Source organism: Perca fluviatilis, chromosome 1 (genome assembly GCF_010015445.1).
Source record: "Perca fluviatilis chromosome 1, GENO_Pfluv_1.0, whole genome shotgun sequence".
Taxonomy (NCBI): Eukaryota; Metazoa; Chordata; class Actinopteri; order Perciformes; family Percidae; genus Perca; species Perca fluviatilis.
Window position 1 is genome coordinate 1371467 of NC_053112.1, and position 15552 is coordinate 1387018.

Below are 15552 nucleotides of genomic sequence, written 5' to 3' on the forward strand. Positions count from 1 at the left end.
ATTAACTCACATGTTGGGTTCCTCTTTTGAGAAATAAACTCAGTTGCCAGTTTATCAGGTACACCTTCTAAAACTAATGACGTCTAATACAACATACCACAGTAAATCAAACTAATATCAATCAGGGTAGACTAAATAACAGAAATAGGTCAGAACTATAGTAACTTATCTAAAACATTGTCATTTTACACATTACATGATATCACTTCTATTACAATTTAAAATACTACATTGCTGAAAAACCTTTATTTTCTATCTTTATTCATGCAAACTGTGTGGATGAATGAAAGAATCCAGCAAAACACTTTACATACAACATTAGAGCAAACAGGAAGTAAGTGTCTTTATCTTTGATGATATTTTTAACTCCCCAATGTTGAATATTCAATGTGTGAAAAGACCTATAGTTAATGTGTAAGTATATATTTTATTTCTTGATATTCTGATTGTCTTGTTGATGATACATATTATATTTGTTGTACGATTTGATGCAACGTTGCAGATATGTGTGACGTCTCTCTCTTTGTGTCCAATAAACTATAAACTAAATTATTCTGGTTAATATAAAGCTGAGGCACATTAACGTTTTATTTTTTATTTTATTTTTATTTATCCTTTATTTTACCAGGTGATGTCCCATTGAGATAGTCAAATCTCTTTTACAAGGCAGCCCTGGAGCAACAGTACACAAGTTACACAGAATCACAAAAACAGACACAGCAAACAAAACTGATTTACAGTACATGTAAAACAATTTAAAATAACATAAAAAGGCTTATTGAAAACATGTGCATTGTTCAAATTTCGATTGTTTAAGTAATTGTTTAAAATGTTTAAGTGGGATGAGATCAGAAAGCTTCATAACATTTTGGAGTAAATTCCAACACCAAGGAGCAGCATAACTAAAAGCAGTCTTGCCAAATTCTGTTGTTACACGTGGAATATTTAGAACCAAAATGTTAGCGGAGCGGAGATTGTAAAGATGATGATTCCTGGTCAACAAACTAGTAAGATAACTGGGTAAAAGTACCATTAATTGCTTTAAAATAAAAAAAGTGCCAGTGGAACCATCTACGCAGACCTAAAGAGCTAAAACCAGTTTCCTCATAAAGACGACAGTGATGAGTGCGTGACTTGGCATTAGTAATGAAACGTAATGCACCATGGTAGACTGTGTCAAGTGTGTGCAGCGTGGTAGAGGCAGCATGCATGTAAATAACATCCCCATAGTCTAAGACTGGTAGGAAAGTGGCACTGATCAATTTCTTCCTAGCTTGGGTAGTAAAACAGGATTTATTCCTAAAATAAAAACCAAGCTTCACTTTCAGTTTTCTCACTAATTTTTCAATATGAACCTTGAAGGTTAGCTTTTCATCAATCCACAAACCAAGATATTTATAAGATGAAACATTTTCAACGCACTTCCCATCTAGTGTGGAAATAGCTAGAGTGGTTGATGCGGGTACAGTCCGAGACTTTGTGAACTGCATCACTTTAGTTTTACCAGCGTTTAATACCAGTCTAAGTCTAACGTTTCAACACACATAATAAGTTGTTAGTTATAGCATGACCATTGCTCCATATCAACCAGACAACACCCTGGTATTTCACAATAAGAGTGCACATGAGAGGGAGGAAACAAACCACAGAGCTGCAGTAAGAAGCAGAGCAATTCTGGAAAGAGGATAGATACAACTTCCCACTCCAGAAATGAAAGTTAAGTTTGTCAGAGTGTCAGCCACGCTGCAGTAGAGACAAGTCTGTTTCTCTGTGAAAGAAAAGTCAAACTGACTTCATCAGGTCTTTCTCAACAACACAGCAGAGTCTCTGCCAAACACTGGTGAGTACAGCTGATCAGATTTACACTTTCAACAACCAGGATTAACACTAAACTTCAGCTCTACTCACAAAGGAAGTTCCACTCTTTGAATTATTTGTGAAATTGCTAACAATATAACTATGGCTGTTTGTCTGCAGGCCTTCTATACAGTAGCCCACTTTTACAGCATTAAGGATGATTCTTTTTTTGGCATTTCCACCTATAATGGCTATGACAGCTACATATGAAAGGGGACGACATGCAGCCTTCTGCGTCAAGGCATAAACCTCTGTATATGTGCGCCTGCTCTACCAACTGAGCTAAGCCAGCCACTTCAAGACCATTCTTACCAGCAGTGTTCCAAATTTGCGACAGTTAATAAAAACATTTGAATATTGGTGCCAGATCAAGTGCATATACAGAAGCTAGAGTCTGCAGTTTGAGCTCCACCAGACCACCCGAGGTCTCCTGTCTTGTTTCCCCAGCTGCTGAGTGGAGTGACAAGGGTTAGCTCTGCAGACTACAGACCCGCCTCCCCCTCTGCTGTCCGACCACAGCCTAAGCTACTGCAAGCTATTTTAATGAGTTTCTTTTTAGCTAAATACTCTGAGTAAATGTAATTCCCTCTGATAAACAGTGTAGCAAATGTCAAGAGCTCTTATTCTGAAAGGTAAGAACAGAAAGTGTCTCTGGTAAACGCCGCCTTTGTCAAAGTTGAAAGCAACATTTGGACAGCAGCCTCTGTGTTGTTCTAATATGATCCTCATAAATAAACGACACAACATGATTGGTTATGATGCTTATATTCGCAGTGTAAACTCAGAAAAACTGACCATGTTCCATTCCATTCGAGTTGCATGAAAGTATTCATGACGAAAACAACAGTTATAAAAAAAATACTGATTATTAATAGCACGAAAAAAACTTTCCCAGTGTGTAAAGACCTTAACTCATGGGTACAGTGTTTGATTATCCCAGAAATGCACAGCGACGATGACCAGCAGCCCATCAGTACCCCCGACATGCAGAAGTGTGCGAGGGCCTGTTCACTGCAGCTTAAATTAAAACTGTAATTTGAATATAATTTTTTTCTGCTAATTATCTGTCATCTGAAGATCATTTTCTGTGCTCCATCTGTCAGGATGTGTTCACTGATCATGTCACCATACCATGAGGTCACAACTTCTGCAAGAACTGCATCACCAATCACTGGAATATTAATGACCGGTGCCAGTGTCCCTTATGTAAATAGGCCTTTACCACCAGACCTGATTTGAGAGTCAACACTTTAATCTCTGAGATGGTTGCTCAGTTCAGACAGTCAGCAATACAGAAGAGTTGTTGCAGAGCTTTTACTTTTAACATAACGTTATAACGTATAGCGTTAACTGTAACTTAACGTTAAGAGCAACGTTAACGACCAATAACGTGGCTAGCAAAATTACCGACTCCCCGTTGCAGCAGCAGCTGCCGTGAGGTCAGAGTCTAGCGGATCAGGGTCTGGCTCTGCTTTGCGTTTTCCTGCAGTTTGTTTCCTTGCTATTATGTTAAAAAACGCAGCAGTATCCCACCACGGGACACTGTTGTTACATCACTCTGACAGTCAATACTCGGGGTGACCTCGCCGTTCATTGTAACATTTGCAGTTTTTCTTTCAAATACTCTCTATTTTTTCAACTGCCCAAATCCGTCCAAAATTCATTTTCATCGTACCCGACCCTTTTATTATTGGCCCCGGGACGACGGGAGGTCCTGAAGCTCGAGCCCTGGTATCACGTCAATGAGCCACTTCAAAATGACATTAGGTCCAGCCCACAGAGCAGCAGCAGGAGCTCTAACTGACTAAACTACACATGAATCAGATCAACACAGCTCCTGTGTTGGCCAATGAGAGCTTCTGCATTACATTTGTGTTTCAGTTTTCTTTCAGTTTGACAAAACTTTCTGATTTTAGCAGGAAGCCACGATGACGGCAGTGGACCTTTTTAACACTTTGGAGGATTTAAAACAAGAGGAATTTAAGAAATTCAAATGGTGTCTGCAGCAAGACATCCTGAAAGGCTACCAAAGCATCAAAGTGTCCATGTTGGAGATTGCAGAAAGGCAGGACACGGTGGATGTGATGGTGAAAACCTATAAACTTCAAGGAGCTCTGAAGGTGACCAAGAAGGTTTTAGAGATGATCAACAGGAATGATCTGGTGCAGAGACTGCCAGACACCAGCTCAGGACCAGAAGGTCAGTCTCCCTTTTTAATTTGTATTTTCAGGAAGAAAGAGTGGGTGGACATGAGAAACAAAATACTTGTAAGGGAACAAGATTGTAAACAGATAAAAAAAACTATTTTATAGTTTAAAAAAAACCATTAACATTTATGTCCGTGTAGTCTCTGTTTGTTGTAATATTACTGTAGTGGAATTTCAAGCTCAAACTCTGTAAGTTGAGTTAGTGGTACCCAGGTCTCATTCAGGTTAGTGGCCAATATAACCTCATAACCTTTCCAGGTGGACAAGTACTTCAGCTCTGTGTCTAACAGTAACACCTGTATGATAAGACTGCCAAGGTCACGGAGGAAGTCAACACATAACACATTCTGTCAGTCTGTTTTAGGCACCCATCTTTCAGGTTTTTATAAAGTTCAGCTAAACCTAATGTCTCCAGCATGAGTTTAAATAAACCTTCAGGAAGACAGGAACTTCCGAATGTTGGGATGGCAATAACACTGTAATGTGTAATCCTAAATTCTCCTCAATTGAGAAGTCATTAAATACTTCTGTGCAAGTAATCAAAGTCTCCCCGAACCTCCTTCCCGAATGGGAAAGGAGTTGTACTGCTCCTGAATTTTTCTTTAACAGTTTTGTTTGTATACATATAAATGTGTTTGAAATAAAATGGGTACAAACCAGGGGTTAAAATGGGTCGGAACGATCCGGAATGACGTTCCGGCACCTTGGATTATTGCCAGTTTCATACAATCGGTGTTTCCCATCCGTTTAAAATAACGCCAAATATCCATTCCAGCACACCGCTGTGAGTCCATGAACAAGGTAAGTGTCTGTGGTGAGTTCACACTGTAATAAAAGCAGGACAGTCACGTACTATCTGTCAGTTAAACAGGTGAATATCATGTTGCCGGTAGCCTACCGGTTACAAATAGGCTTGTTATCGACACGGTAACGTGTTGATAATACTTAGATGTAGATGTGTCCCTCTTAAAAAATACAAAAGTCCCAGTCCCTAAAGATGTAAAAAATAATAATATATCCTTCTCACTTGAGCTGTCGCCGGTTATACCCAACCCAGTCTCACAGCAGATTGTGAAATGGTCACATTATTCACCCCGGAGGCCGGGCGTTTTGTTTCCCCATTAACCGTCCCGTTATTGTCGAGCATCCACCGCATCCGTGTCCCGAGGTATGAGGCGTCCTCCCCCGGGGTGTGACGTTTGCTTTCCCCGTTAATCTCCGTATAAACCATGTTGTGCTGGGTACCACGAAAAAAAAGAGAAAAATGTCCCTGTGAACATGAATCAATAGATAAAAAATAACGTGACCCTTTAAAGAACTGCTGTGAGACTGTGTTGTTATACATGATGTGTAGGTGAACTAGCTGTTACCAAGATGTTAGGGTTCCCCCACCTGCCAGGTCCCACTAAACCCCTGGTACAAACGCAATAACAACTTTAAACCAATGCAGTGGTCAGTGCGCCTATCCAAGTGTCCAAAGGATAAACTACACATAATAAAATAAAAATAAAAATAATAAAAATGTTCTTTTTATTACATTTTTTTCTTTCATACTGCATGTAGTTACGGCTGCTGCCAGCAATGTGCCATCTGAAGAAGTGTCCAAACCAGGAGAAGTTCCCTGTGATGTCTGCATTGGAACCAAACTGAAGGCCCTGAAGTCCTGCCTGGTGTGTCTGGTCTCCTACTGTGAGACTCACCTGGAGCCTCATCTGACAGCTCCACGTCTGAAAAGACATCATCTGATCGACCCTGTGGAGAACCTGGAAGGCAGGATGTGTACGAAGCACGATAAACCTCAGGAGCTGTTCTGTAAGACCGACCTGACGTGTCTGCACGTTCTGCCCTGGTATAGACCACAAAATGCATGATGTTGTTCCTCTGAAAGATGGATATGAAGGAAAGAAGGCTGAGCTGTGGAAGACAGGGGCTGAAATTCAGCAGATGATCCAGGAGAGACGACTGAAGATTCAGGAGATCAAACACTCAGTCGACCTTAGTGAGGAAGATGCAGAAAGAGAGATAGCAGAAGGTGTTCAGGTCTTCACTGCTCTGAAGGAGTCTGTTGAGAGAGGCCTGAATGAGCTCATCAACACGATCAAAGAGAAGCAGAAAACAACAGAAAAACAGGCCGAAACTTTCATCAACGAGCTGGAAAAGGAAATCTCTGAGATGATGAAGAGAAGCACTGAGGTGGAGCAGGTCTTACGCTCTGAAAACCACCTCCATTTTCTCCAGAGTGTCCAGTCCCTAAACATCCAACAACCTCCACCCACCAAGGACTGGACAGAAGTCAGCGTTCGTCCATTATATGAGGGGGCTGTGGTGAAAGCTATGGTTCAGCTGGAGGAGACACTCAGTAAACAGATGAAGAAGCGGCTCGCTGAGTCCGAGCTGAAGAGGGTCCAGCAGTATACAGTGGATGTGACTCTTGATCCTGATACAGCATATCCCTATCTCATCCTGTCTGATGATGGGAAAAAAGTGAATCACGGTGATGTGTGGAAGAATCTGCCAGACCACCGAAAGAGATTTTCTAACGATTCTTGTGTTTTAGGAAAGCAGAGTTTCTCTTCAGGCAGATTTTACTTTGAGGTTCAAGTTAAAGGAAAGACTGATTGGGATTTAGGAGTGGCCAGAGATTCAATTGACAGGAACGGAATCATCATACTCAGCCCTCAAAAAGGTTTCTGGACTATATGGTTGAGGAATGGGATTAAGTACGAAGCTAATGCTGGTCCTCCAGTCCTTCTCTCTCTGAAGTCTTCTCCTCAGAAGGTGGGGGTGTTTGTGGATTATGAGGAGGGTCTGGTCTCCTTTTATGACGTAGATGCTGCAGCTCTTATCTACTCCTTTACTGGCTGCTCCTTCACTGAGAAACTCTTCCCATACTTCAGTCCCAGTAGTAATGACGATGGTAAAAACTCTGCCCCTCTGATCATCTCTCCTGTCAGACTAAACTAATCACTGACCTATTTTCAGGTATTGATTTATTTTTTTATCAAGGGAACAAATGTACATATTCATATATTTTACATCTTATTTTCTACAGAATCTGTTTCCTATGGTGATTGATTTACACTTTATTCCATGTATTATCATATGCTTAAGTCAAACTTCATCTTGACATATTTGGTGTCTTTAGAAACTGATTTCTTCTGGAAGTTAAAATAAATGTCTGTGGGTTTAACAGAGGTTTAAATAAATATCATCCACATAAAGTGTGTCATGATGCATTCAATTAATGTGTTTATGTAATTAGATACATTTATTTGTATTTGATGTGCAGCCACAGAAAACATATTGCTGAATATTTCATTGTGTCATGAAGCTTCATTTAAGAGTAAGGCCTATTACATCCCATAGTGTCCACAGAACACAGTATGTGTCGTACCAGGTATAAAATTAATGATTTTTATCTTGTGTTGACAACTTTAAAATTAATGTGAGTAGCCCCTAAATTGGCCGTGTTTGAGAGAAAAACTTCTGGTTGCGGGATTGAGTAGTGTAGGGGCAGTGTACATAGCATACACTAGTTGAATTATAATTTAATTTAACTTGTTGCCACTGACATTTTACATTCATTAGATTTTTCTTTTTATTGATCAAAATTTATCACTATGGCCACCCTCCGGCTACTGTTAGTTATGCTGTTAGCTATTATACGAATGGAGGGAGGTGCAGGAATACAATTAGGGTCAAGGGGCAGGGGGGTGGCTGGCTATACAGAGGCAGACCGCTTCATGACAGGAGAAGCGAGGACCATGACAGCATAGGAGGAAAGTGGAAGAGAGGTAGATGACGATGTGGTAGGAGTAGGAAAATTAACTGCCAGGAAGGGAGGGAGGCTCTGTGTGTGTGTGTGTGTGTGTGTGTGTGTGTGTGTGTGTGTGTGTGTGTGTGTGTGTGTGTGTGTGTGTGTGTGTGTACGCGCGCGCGTGTCACGTCATAACGACAACAATCAGTTTGGCTGTAACATTAAAGTTGGTGGCTGTCAGGTAACCTAACAGCTTAAGCTTACATTGAAAATGCTAGCGGTTAGCCTGTTGGCTAGCTGAAAAGTCTGTGTGATCTCTAAAATTAGTGTTGATACAAGCATCAGTGTTCCTTGAATGGCTTAATTAGCTTCTCTTGTATTGGTGCTCTTTTCCTGGGCATATACTACTCTCAGCTTTATTCTAGCTTTTGGGAAGGGTTATGGTTATTGTATTTAGCAGACACTTTTGTCCAAAGCGACAAAATATGAATCTTACAATAGTTAAAATTAAATTTAAAGTTGCTAAGCCAATATTAAGCAAAATAGTAATAATAACAATAATGGCAATACAATATCAAATATCAATAATAAAAAATAAAAAATACCATAAATATACAAATCATAACTCTAATGAATTCATTATTTAAGTTTAAGATCAACAGATACATCTTGAAGGATCCAAAACTATCACATGAACGCTGAACACTAGGCAACTCATATGATAGAATGCACGCATATTTTAAGAGGACTGTCTGCAGGGAATGTGTCTGACCAATCACGGTGGTTGTGGGCCGCCTGGGCCAAAAATGCCAGGGTCGATTTTTTGTCCCAGTCCAGCCCTGCTGACTGGTATAAACGTTGTAAGTCAACAAACCTTTTTACTTTACCTTGAAAGTGTCTTTATTTGTGTTTATTGCTGTGCACCACGAGCAGACTTCAAGACTGTATTGGAACTGACCAATTACTTGTTGTGCTCTAAAACTGAACTAAGTACTAAAGAAAACCTGAGGCGGATTTCTTTTTGTTGGATTTTCTTTTGTGGATTGCTCTATTTTGGATTTCTATTTTTGGACATTTGGACGATACACTTCTTTCTTGTGCTTGGCTTACCTTTGTGTTAATTATATGATCTTTGATTTGAACCTTGGAATGTGCATTGTGTGTATTGTTGGTTTATGTTTTCGTATTTAATGTGTATAGGGTGTACATTTTATATGTGCTTGTGTGGTTTGATCTAGATCCCAAAACTAAACATACAAAATACAACTGACCTAAACCTTGAACCATCTTATCTTAGATGTCAGGAGAGAGACCTGGCTGGCACCCCATTTAGAAAAGAACAAAACAAAACGGATTTAGACAAACTGTCACAGTGTGAAAAGTGTTTTGGATAATTACTGTACACTTTGGCCATTCTTTTATACTGTAATATGGTTTTTGAGTCAAAGATATCTGTAAATATGTGATTGTACAGTTCAAAACCGTAAAATAAAGCAGTTGTTGAACACAAGGCCTGAGTAAGCAGTGACTTGAGCACCAAACACTGAACAGAAAATAGAGTTTAGATTCTCTGCCCGAGCCCGACCACGACCCGAGCCCGGCCCAACTTCGGGCTGGGCCGGGCCGGGCCGTTATTTTCCGCCACTATCCTCGGGCCGGGCCGGGCCGGACCCTTGATCAAACAGTGTTTTTTTTAATCATTACTTTAGCCTAATTGGGTGGGGAGAAAGCTATGCCATAATCCAACTATTATCTATTTAGGCCAATGTAACAAATGTGTCCAAAAAGTTACACAAGTTGGACTACAGTTACAAAATGCAACATGTGTCATGCGCGGAGTCTCCTCCTCTCGCACGCATCACACCGGGGCTGCGGGCTGTATTGTGGAGCTTAAGTGCAACATGGAGCTTGAGGATGTAAAGAAAAAAAGAAAAACGGGAGAATTACCTTTGAGCAAGTTTGGAGGAAAGTCGGAGGTATGGAGCCATTTTAAACAAGTCGTGGGCAGTGACAACATATGTGTCGGCTTTGTTGAGTGCATTAAGTGCGGCCGCTGTTCGCCAATGACAGCAAATAAAATGGGGACTTGGATGATGAACAGACACATGAAGCAGGCTCGCCAAGGCAGAAAAGATGATAGTCAGCCTTCAACGTCCTCTTTTGTTAGTTCTCCAAGCATAGGTTACCCCTGAGGGCTAGGCAAGCGGGCAAGCCCTCACAGAGAAATACGTTGAGTTTTTTACGTTTCTTCATTCAGATCCATTTGCAATCCGTTCCATTCTGAATAAACAAACAACACAGTTTACATGCTTCGCTCCTGTTGCATTATTCATTAAGATAATTTTAAACAGATTTTTGCAGTTCAAACAACTCTGAATTGTAGTTGAGAACGTCAGTTATAACGGCCCACGGATTAAAAAAGTGTTGGGTTGAAATCGGGCTCGGGCTCATAATTCCAGGTAATGTGTTACATTAATGTAATGTGTAATGTGTCACAACGTGCACGGTCTCCGGCTGGGTCGGGCTTGAGCTCTAACAGAAAAGCAGGTTTACACACAAGTTGTAGTTCAGTCAAGGATGATCTTTATTTATTTTTTTGAATTTCGTAAACATTCATAATGTTGAGAATGAAGTTGAACTTTCAGTATAAGTGCCAGGCATAAGAAAAATAAGTTTTTTTTGCATTTTCAGAATAAAGTAAAAATGTTGAAAAAGAATTTGAAGTGAAGTCTAAATCCCATTTCGAGAATAGGGTCTATATATTTTAGCAATAACTTTGAAATATGGAGAATAAAGTGAAAATGTTGAGGATAATGTTGAAAATTCTCAACATTTTGACTTTTTTTTAAAAATGCTAAAACCAATCTGAAGCTCTTCCTCCTCTGATGTTGTTCCCTTATGTCTGGTACTATGTGGAAAGTCGTCTTAAAATTGAATCAATCATCATCAGATCAACATTCTATAATACTTCAATAGATTTCTTACTAGGAAGATCTCCAGTTTCAGATATCTACAATCCAGTTGTTACGAGTCATCATTTTAATTTCAGATATCATGAATGTCATTTTGAATATCTAAAGTACATTTTGACTACAAATGTAATTATGGATAACCCGAGTTGGCATTATGACTAGTAAATATGCAATTGCATGTCTATCTGTTTTTATTTTTTGGGGATTTCTGAAATTAAAATGATGACTATTAACAACTGGATTATAGATATCTGAAATCGAAGTACTTCCTAGTAAGACATCTATTGCAGATATCTAAAGTTTATTCTGGATTTAGGTACTGTTTCCTGATTGCGTCCTACACACTGCTTCCTCTAATTCCTCTGGCTGTTTCACAATAAAAGCTTCCCCCCAGATAACCAGTGGGAGGCTTTTACAGTTTTTGCCCGTTACTTGAACACATTTTGCAAAACTTCGCTCATTGTGCCAAAACTCTACACACAAGTAAACATGACACAACACTGGGAAATATACTATTCACATCTGTGTCAAATTGAAACTATCTATCTACTATCAAAACCTAAATTCTGCTATCAAAACCTAACATTCCGTCAAAATGTAACTCTGATGACAAAATGACACATACTTGCATCATATGCATACACTTTCAGATCAGGGGGAACACACTAGTCTTTGATTTTCAGTGTTTATTCAGAAAGCATATTTTCAGGAGGCACATTTTCAAACAACCAACAAAGCAAATAGGCCTACTCAATATTTTACATTGCAGCACTGTACATTGCAGTAACATGAATTCAGATAAAGCAAAAAAAAATAATAGAAAAAACACTATACTGTAAACACAGAAAATCATGGCAATTGTGCATACGTGGGCTCATGGATCCCGCCGTCTGTTGGGGTCTGGCCACAGGACCTCATCGACATTGCAAGCAATGTCTTCTCCTGCTAGGCACCGGGGAAAATATCCCCTTGCATGTCGAAACCATCCATGGATTGCTGTCACCTGAATGTCGCTGCAGGCCTGTTCCATTGCCTGCAGAAGAGGCATGCGGGCATGTGGTTGGCGGTCATATACACGCCATCTCCAAGCCGAAAAGAATTCCTCTATAGGGTTTAAAAATGGTGAGTAAGGGGGCAAGTATACCACTTCAAATTGATTGTGGTTGGTGAACCAGGCCTGGACCAGAGCAGCCCGATGGAAACTGACATTATCCCATACCACCACAAACCTGGACTGATCTGGTCTGTTCTGTACGACTATATTATGGAGAGCATCTAGAAATGTGAGTATATGTTGGCTATTGTATGGACCTAGTTTTGCATGATGATGCAGAAGCCCTCAAAGGCTTATGGCGGCATACAATGTGATATTACCCCCGTGCTGCCCCGGGACGTGCACAATTGCCCTGTGGCCAATTACATTACAACCCCGTCGTCTTATTTTGCTCAGGTCGAATCCAGCTTCATCAATGAAAATGAATTCATGAGGCTGTGCAGCTCCATCCATGGCCAAGATTCTCTGTAACAAAAAAAACAAACATAGTACTGTACTACAGTGCTACACATACAGGACCCTCACCCCATCACACAGGTACCTGTGTAGCTCTCCGAATGGATCCATGTGGTACTGATATGGTACATATTCAGCTGCTACTGGATTTCACCAATACTGTATTGTAAATGTAAAGGACAGTTACACTTACCCGTACATATTCAGCTCGAAGTCATTTGACCCGGACACTGTTCCTCTCAAATGGGACCCTGTAGAGCTGCTTCATGGTGATGTTGTGTTTTCCCAAGATGCGTCTGATGGTGGTGATTCTCACATGGTTTATGTTGTTGAACACTTGCCTGTCTGCAAGTATTTTCTGTCGTAGCTGGTGGAGACGGATGGCATTGTCTGCCCTCACTAGGTCCACAACGGTAAGTTCCTGCTGTTGTGTGAACAGGAGTTGGCATCCTCCCCCAGAAGGTCTTCTAGTCATTCTAGAGAAATACAACCACAAATTGTCATCGGTTTGCTTCTTTTTCTTACAGTACTTTACTGTATATACTGTATCATCCACTGTACTGAACCATCTCAATATAAGTAATCATGGTATGTATCACAAAAACTACCACTTTGGCTGCAAAACGAGCATTAGCACCCTGCAATTCCCTGTACACGTGATGTGGTAATGTGATATACTGCAGTAAAGTGCTGTAAATACCATCTGAGCAGAGTAGAAGGTAGAGAGGTGAAGACATACCTGTTTTCTAGTCGGAATGTTCTTATTACAGATGCCACTGTGAAGCAGCTTAGATGTGGGTGGACTCTCTGCCCAGCTTCCCTCATAGTCAGGCCATGGTTGATGACATGGTCCACCAAAGTTGCTCTTATATCATCAGAAATAGCGGTCCGTGCATGGCCTCTTCAACCTTGACAATGTCCTCCTCCTCTTCCTCTTCCTCTTGCTCTACCTCTGCCTCTTGCTCTCCCTCCATCCATGCTTGCAAAGTTCTTGAAATGGCTAAACTGAGGGCTTTTTGTAGCTGGCTGATTGGTGTTCAGTTTTGCAAGTAAGTGCCTTCAGGTGTGTATTTGAGTGGTTGCAATTACCCGATGTGTTTTGTATTTTGGATACATGTGTTTTAGGGCTGCACAATTATGGCCAAAATGATAATCACGATTATTTTGATCAATATTGAGATCACGATTAATTATCACGATTATTTGTTGATTTAACCAAAACAAATTTTATTGTCACATAGGCTAATTATAACTGCTTTTACATCCATATTGTGCTACATTCCTCCTTTATTGAAGGATACTGTGAATGAGTATGGCATTTCAGTTGTTGTGCGACCGCATTCCATACATGCACGTTTGCCGTAAGGTATCTACCTGACGAAATAGCAACGCGGATTTCGGTGTCTTAGCTACATGTCTGCGTTGCGCTCTGATGCTCCGAAACCCACGTTAGAGGCAACATAAACGTCGCTGCATGTCACGCTAGTAAACACTAATAGCACATTACACAGCGGTAACGTGCTACCATTAGCTAGCTACAGTAAACACTAATAACACGTTACACAGCAGGTAACGTTAGCCTACCATTAGCTAGCTACAGTAAACACTAATAACACGTTACACAGCAGGTAACGTTAGCCTACCATTAGCTAGCTACAGTAAACACTAATAACACGTTACACAGCAGGTGACTTTAGCCTACCATTAGCTACAGTAGTAACTGGATTAAAAACGGCTAAAATGCTGACAGCTAAACGGTGTGACTGTATTTCACTATAGAGGATTCCAACAGTGGGACGTCCAACAGTCTGCTGCTAAAGCTATGATCTAAAAGACACAAACTAGCACTGGTCACTGCTGTTGTCTGAAAAACAAAACAGACGGGACAAAATGTTGCGTTTACTGGTAAACTCGTAAACATTGTGACCGGCTTATGATGACCGACTGCTGTGTGTATACCCGTTGTGGAATTTTCCTCACATTACTCTGTCCTCTGGGACTGTCTACATCTAAAAACTAAGCTGCGCGGTGCAGGGAACAACTCTGATTGGCTCATGGAGGTACGTGATCAGACAGTGGTTTGTGGAGCGCTAGATTGGCTTTGCAAAACTTTGGTAAGGAGCGTTCTATGAACGGAATGACGCATTTTAAATATCGCTCGATCACGTAAATTTGATCGTGGGAAGTCAAAATCGTGATCGTGATTAAAATTCGATTAATTGTGCAGCCCTAATGTGTTTTCCAAATGGCACCCTGAGATTACATTTTTGAACGAAGTGTCTTATGTATGAAATAGAGTGTAGTATGCAGGACCAAGTGTGTTGCATAAAGGAGTAAGTGTGTTGCAGAATTGCAACTAGAGTGCAAAGCAGCGCTTTTGTTTAAGGTATGGGTACATGTGTTTGAGGTATGGTAACAAAAGCTTCAAGGTGTGTTACTTTAGTCTAAGCATGGGTCTATAGTGTTCAAGCAATGGGCAAAAACTGTAATGTGAAGCAGCTGGAGGAAATGTACAGTAAGCAGACCTTTGTTAGCAGTGCTGTTCTTCAATAAAAACTGGTCTACACAACAGGATGTGGACATATTCTAATAAAATCTATTGCAGATATCTAGAAAGTTATTTCTAACTAGGAAAAATTAAATACAGATATCTACAATAAATATCAAGTTTTGCTACTAAAGGGGGCTTTCACACGTATTTTGTTTGGTCCGGACTTTCGTACTTTTCAGTTTGATCCGAACCAAAATCTCAGGTGTGAAACAAACCCTGGACCACGGACCGGGACAAACAGCCGAAATTTGGTACGACCAAAAGAGGTATATCATTTGAAAAAACTCCAACACAGAGAGAGGATATGAGAGAATGGGGAAGCCCGTCTACAAACCAATCAGTTACAAGAATCGGGAGACATAGCTCACGTATAGGATAGTTTTGTCATGTATAGTTCTGTAGTGCGCTTGCATAACTGCAGTGTGAAACCAAAACTTACCGGAAGAAAATGTATGCATTGTAACAAAAACATGAACTTTGGTCCAGACCTTGGTTCGGACTTTAAGGTGTGAATGCCCTCTAAACGGCCTTAAACCTTTTAAGAACGTAAATTTAGTTTTGACTAGTACAATCAAAGTTGTAGATGTCTTGAAAAATAATTGCTACAAGTAAGAATGTTATTGTGGATATCTTTAATTACCATTCTGACTAGTTAGAATATAATTTTGACTAGGTGAAATCATATTATAAATATCTTA

General features: G+C 40.3%; 1 pseudogene; it reads left to right on the forward strand.

Moving 5' to 3' along the window:
- The first annotated feature begins 1778 nt into the window (after positions 1-1778).
- Positions 1779-7175, forward strand: LOC120566444 (annotated as a pseudogene).
- The last annotated feature ends 8377 nt before the right edge of the window (positions 7176-15552 follow it).